This window comes from Adiantum capillus-veneris, chromosome 22 (genome assembly GCF_014529385.1).
Source record: "Adiantum capillus-veneris isolate H3 chromosome 22, ASM1452938v2, whole genome shotgun sequence".
In the NCBI taxonomy this organism is placed as follows: domain Eukaryota; kingdom Viridiplantae; phylum Streptophyta; class Polypodiopsida; order Polypodiales; family Pteridaceae; genus Adiantum; species Adiantum capillus-veneris.
Window position 1 is genome coordinate 65,334,185 of NC_140952.1, and position 6,578 is coordinate 65,340,762.

Here is a 6,578-nt window from a genome sequence, read left to right on the forward strand (position 1 = left end):
TTGTGGGCCCATGCAAACTCCGTCCTTGGGCAATCACCTGTACTTCGTGACTTTCATTGAAGATTACTTCAGGCATGCATGGGTATTTCCGCTTAAAGATAAGTCCGAAGGTTTTATGTGCTTCAAACAATTTCTGGCTATGGTTGAAAATGTCTCGAAATGTACTATGGGCACCCTCCATTCCGATCGAGGGGGGGAGTATATGTCTCATGAATTCAATGCATTTCTGGCTAGTCATGGGATAAAACACCAATGTACAGTGCCTTATACACCTCAACAAAATGGTGTTGCTGAGAGGAAAAACGAGTCACTTACAAAAATGGCACGATGTATGGTCAAAAGTCAAGCTTTGCCGCATTCTTTTTGGCTTGAGGCCATCATGTGTTCCACTTATGTACTAAACAGGTGTCCTACGAAAGCTTTGCAGTCTATTACTCCATATGAAGCATGGCATGATAGAAATCCGTCTATTGAGCACATGCGTGTTTTTGGCTGTTTGGCATATGCTTTGGTGCCACAAACACAGCGCAAAATATTGGATGATAAGGCTATCAAATGTATTTTTGTTGGTTATAGTGCTGAAAGCAAAGGTTACAAGTTGTATCATCCGCAAACAAAACGTATTTTGATTTCACGGGATGTAGTGTTTATGGAAGATTCTGTTCAGTCCTTGCTGTCATGTACTAGAGACAGTAATGTAAGCTCACAGGACGTTTATGACACTTTGTTGCCTCTTTTCGGTGGTGGAAATACGAATGTAAGTTCCAATGAGGAAAATGTACAGCCTATGGGGGTTTCTGAAAATGTTACAGATCAGCCTATTACTGATGCAAATGTACATGATGTACTTGATGAGGAAAGGGCTGAAAATGAGTAGGCTAGAGGTATTCTAGAATGGCTGTTGCACACTTTGTGTGACAGTAAAGTGGATATACCTTTGTCTAGTCATACTCGTTCAGGCTCTCACCATGCATCTTATGCATCAGATTGTTATGCTTTTGTTGTGTCTAGCTTACATGATGTTGAGGAGCCTCTGTCGTTTGATGAAGCATAGAATTCAAAAAATTGGATGGCTGCCATGCAATCAAAATATGATGCACTTATAGAAAATGACACATGGACTTTATGTGATTTGCCTCCTATCAAAAAGGCCATTGGTACGAAGTGGGTTTACAAGTTGAAACGCAAGCCGGATGGTGATATCCATCGCCATAAGGCTCGTCTTGTTGCAAAGGGTTATGCACATCAAAAAGGCATAGAATATGACGAGACTTTTTCTCCCACTTGTCGTATGACTACTGTGTGTTTTCTATGTGCATTGGCATCTCATTTTGGTTGGGATGTACATCAATCAGACATTGTTAGTGCTTTCTTGAATGGTGACATATTTGAGGAAGTTTATGTAATGCAGCCTCGCGGTTTTGTCATAAAAGGACAAGAGGACAAAGTGTGCAGATGTAAGAAGGCTTTGTATGGGTTGAAGCAATCTCCTCGTGCTTGGTATTAGAAAGCTGACACTCATTTGGTCAAACGAGACTTTCGTAACAGTCCAATAGAAAGCACATTGTATGTAAAGCATGAGGGTGATGTACTTCTCATTGTCGTTCTTTATGTCGATGATTTGCTGATCACTGGACCAAATGAGAGACATATTGCTGAATTTAAGGCTGATTTGAATAATTTCAAGATGAAAGATTTGGGGCTGTTGTATCATTACTTGGGTATACAGTTTAAGCAGTGTGATGGTGGTATTGCCTTGTGTCAGAAAAGTTACATAGAGACATTGCCATGTAAGTTTGGACTTGAGGATTGCAAACCTATTGCCACTCCCATGGAAACAGGTTTTAAGTTGAGTTTACATTGTTATAGAATTGATATTGCAGATGAGAGGTGGCAAAAGCATTAGCAGATAATGGATTATGCAGAAGGATATTACATTTTATGTATATTTGATTATTCAAGTGCTCTTTATGAGCTTTGGCCAATTATGTCCGGCCGGCCAGTTTGTAACCAATTTGACTATTCAAGAAATCTATATAACAAATACGTGCAAGTGGGAAATGGTCACTCTTGCACGGAGGGAGATTGTACCCAGTGCTTGTGTCTTCTTCTCTCCTCTCCTCTCTTCTCTCTCGCCGTACCGGCGTAGCACTCCGCTCTAGGAGGTGCGCCTACACGCGTTCTTTCACTCTCTCCCACTCTCTATCTCTCTCTATTCGCGTATATCGTCGATTATGTGCTCGCGGATTCGCCAAGTATGGAGATTTTTTTGTTTTATGGCTTGTAGTATATTGTTTTTGGTATTTTGCAAGGTTCTCCGCGCTCCCGTCTGTAGCAGTGTTATCAGAGCTTTGGAAACTCTCGTTTCAACGCACACATGACGGAGAAACATATATGCAAAGATAAGTGCAAATTATGACCTAGATCTGCATTATTTTTCTTGAGAAGTTGTTTCACGTTTCGCTTCATTACCCATCATATTTACTATTTATGCCTTAAGTGTACGTCTTGCACAAAAGAATGCACAAAAGAATACTAGGCATAAGATTTGTAGGACAAATATGTCCATGTAATTAAAATTCAATTTGTTTGGAGATCATGTCTGTAAATCTTAGAGGCACAGTCAGTGTTGATAGTGTCATTAGGAAGCAAATTATGGTAATTAAGCAGATTATAGCAGGTAAGACAAGTTTTACGAGAACAATTGCACCTCGAATTGCACGAAAGATAAGATAAATTATAGGATTATTTTTGTTCATTCGAGAGGCACATGTACGTATAGTAACACGGTAGAAAGAATAATCAGAGAGAGTGTACTTGAAGAATTGTTAATTCAAGAACCCTTGCTCGAGAAGGGGTCGATGTAACCTAGTGGGAAACAACCCCAAGCGGTACCCAAAAAAAAAAAAAAAAAACAGAACAGTAAAATTGGATGGCGTGCTTCATAGGTGACTCTGTCTGCTAATGGTTGGGGGAGATCACCACTCATCAACGTGAGCTACTAGCTATCATCACGACCAAAGTGGCCATACAGGCTTGTGTGGATGGTAGCAACACACAAAGGTCGAAGCACTATAGCATCCAACAAGCAACTCTAAACGATAATGACTTGCCGACCAACCCACTCCACACACACCTTCTCTGTCTCTCTCTGTGTTCGTAGTGTTGGCCATAAAAACCACCCACTCTCGCTCAGACGCTTCCATGCAACCTCACTAACTTACGGTGGCTTCCACCTATCGTAGCCACACACAGACGTGATTTTTTTAATTTCTTTTACCAAAACCCCCTACACCACACGCCATGCAAACCGACAACCACACGCCTACCTTGACGTCGAGTGGCCTGCAGCGCTCATCCACGAGCAGTCCGCCATGCAGCAAACTCTCCCCCCACCACTCACAGCTTTTTTTTTCCCCGATTCTCTCTCTCTCTCTCTCCATTCGGTAGCCACCCGACTCTCTCTCTCTCTGGCCGCCATGCTGAAGCTCTGGCCGCCATGATTAAGCGGTAGTTCAATACACGTAAGCACACGGTTGTGTGGATGCCGCTTTTCTTTAATCCTATGCCACACCCACAAACACACACACATCTTCAACCAGCCCCCCAACTCACCATGCGGCCCCACTCACCATGCGACCAACACTCAGCTGCTTGTGTCTCCGCAGGAGCAGATGCTAGCGTCTCTTTCTCTATCTCAATTGGCAGCACGCACACATGCAGATGATCCACTGCCGCCACCGGGTCAAGTCTTCAAGGACTTCAACCACAGAAGAGGAACGCGGTGAGCTGGCGTGTTCCGAGTAGCAGTAGGCCCTGGAGGCTTCTAACACGTCCACGGACAACACATCAGCAGCTACTATATTCCCTACGCCTACACCCCAAAACAAACCACTATCTATTGCACTGCCTGCCAAGGCTCCACTCACTGCCCGTGTGACTGCGCCAACCACAACGGTTTCAGCCTCTATCTCTCTCTCGAAGACTGCAGCTTGTACAGCGTCTGATTCTCTCTTTCCCTCTTTCTCAACTATGGTGCCCTTTCCAACCCCTCCTCGTTCTAATGTTTTCGACAAGGTCCCTCCACTAATGCTACTGGCTCCAATGGCATGCAGCTCCTTCTCCATCGCTGCAGCTGCCCCAACCGCTCTACAGAATCTCAGAGGAGCTCCAATAGTTCCTTTTGCATTACCCTGTTGATACTCAATGTGGCCAAGGCTTGCAGAAATGCCAACTTACAGTCCAAACTAAGTACGACTCTAGCATGGACAGCAGGCAGGGAGATGGTTTTGAGGGCACTCAAAAAGGATGTCAATACTGCAAGGAGGGTTTGAGAAGAAGGAATGCAAAAGGGGGGAGGCTGTCTCAGCAACTTAGGCCCTCTGTAGAAGGTGGCCACCATGCCTTGTCTATCTCTCTCTGTCCATCCACCTCTCGCTATCTCTCCCCCTCGTCTGCTACAGTGGCGCCTCTAGACAAATAAAAGAGCAGCAGCTATTTTCTGTGCACCCACCTCAGTTGGTATGCCCTGCTTTCCTTGCATATGGCTGGAGTTCTTTGGCCACACCTGATCCTCCAAAAACCAGCCTGCCACACACACACTATCTCCCTCTCACTCTCGTTCTCTCTCTCTCTCTCTCTCTCTCTCTCTCTCTCTCCTAGCCGAGTATGACTACTTCCAAAGCTGGACATTCACGAACTCTGCAGTGATGGCTGCAATACTTTCTCAGATGACGCCCGATGCAGGGCATTGATGATGATGATGACGACTTCAGTCTGACGAATTTAGGGTTTTCATTTAGTCTTTTACTTTACTTCATTTTATTTTGTACCTAGACATTGTATTAGATCCATAATGATTGTATCAGTTTGTTCCCGTAGGGCTGTCAAAGACTGAAGAATATAACATTTCATTTCATTTCGCTCTCTCTGTTTTCCCCCCACCACTACCTACAAAGCCGAACATTGATGAAGTTCTTTAGCAGTCAATGTAATACTTTCTCCGACAGCACATTGTTGGGCATTGCCGATGATGACACTCGGTTTTAATTTGTCACGTCTTTCACTTTACTTCATTTTAATTTTGTACCCCGGCATTGGAGTAGATCCCAAGAATTGTATCCGATTGTTCTCATAGGAAATTTTGGCATTTCAAAGACTGTTAATATAACATTTCATTTCAATTCATTTCTCTCTCTCTTCCTCCTCGTCAACAGGTAGTCAATGTATACCACTCACACTCTTAATTCTCTCTCTCTATCAGTCACCCGATGGCGCCTTACGTAGCCGCAAAACTTACTAGTCCTACAGGGTTGCAATTTTCAACCTTGTTGTGTTTATTGTATCCATTCAAAGAAGTCGTTCCTATGAAATTTCTTCTCGAGAAATTCTCTTTACGAGAGCAGTGGTGGAAATCAAACTTTGTATTAGGTTAATCATAGCAATGTTTATTGATGGAGTTAGGGCTTGCCAAACACAATTTTCCTAATTGAAGAAACTAACGGCACACGTAAAGCCCTTTTGTTCTTTGTTAGGTCAAAAATTCAAAGATTTTCACGTATTCACACTAAAATTTGTAAAACTTTACCAAGTTACTTGAAGGAAAGCATGGAAGGTTTGCTATTTTAGGTAGTTTCATTAACACTGGTGAAATTTTACTAGCTTCTAATTTTCTTGCGACAACAAACAATGGTTCAAAACTTACTCACAGATACAATCCACCTCATCGATATATGCCATCCATCTGTACAACTTGAACTCCATGGTATCTGTACTTTGGTTTGTTCTATCTTGCATGATATTACTTAAATGATGAATTTTGTTGTTGCTCTTTATTTTCAAGGAATTGTTTAAGCATTTGACGATTTGAACACTAGTCACTTCTTCAAACAGCCTCCAAGATTCATAAAAAACCGATGCAGACCATAATGCGAGGACTAACGGTCAGATAAGTCATCTTTTAACTTTATTTTGCAAATTCATTCTTACGGCTTTTGTACTAATCTTCTCACTATATTTTATCGAGTTCTATGATACCCCCTACTTTGTTATCGATCAAATATCTATCCTCACCTAAACCTTACTACCTCCTTCTTAATTATACTAACTCTGTCATACAAGAGTGTGCCAAGCTCCTAGTTATGTTTACTGATACCATTCCAAGAGACAACACAACTTTCTTGACATGCATAATCAAGTAGCCACTCTGGATCCTGCTGGTATGTACCTCGACTACGTCGCCACTCCTCTTTTCTCTGCATTGTATTTAAGCTGAATATTCAAACACTGTGAAGATTATGCTTGAATTCAAAGGAATTTTTGTGAGATAATTTTGTTGAGATGCTTTGTCAGTAAGCTCTGCAGTTACTCATGATAGCTAAGGTGCTCTGGGATAGTGCACAACCATTTGTAAATATACTGCACTGTGATGTCGACAACATAGTAAATATTTATATTTTTATTTTCTCCTTTATGTCTTATCTAGTCCATTGGTCACAAGCACACAGATACGCCGATTTAGGCAGTGTGTCAATGCTCATCTACTGCAGATTCGCCGATTTAGGCAGCACAACAACAAA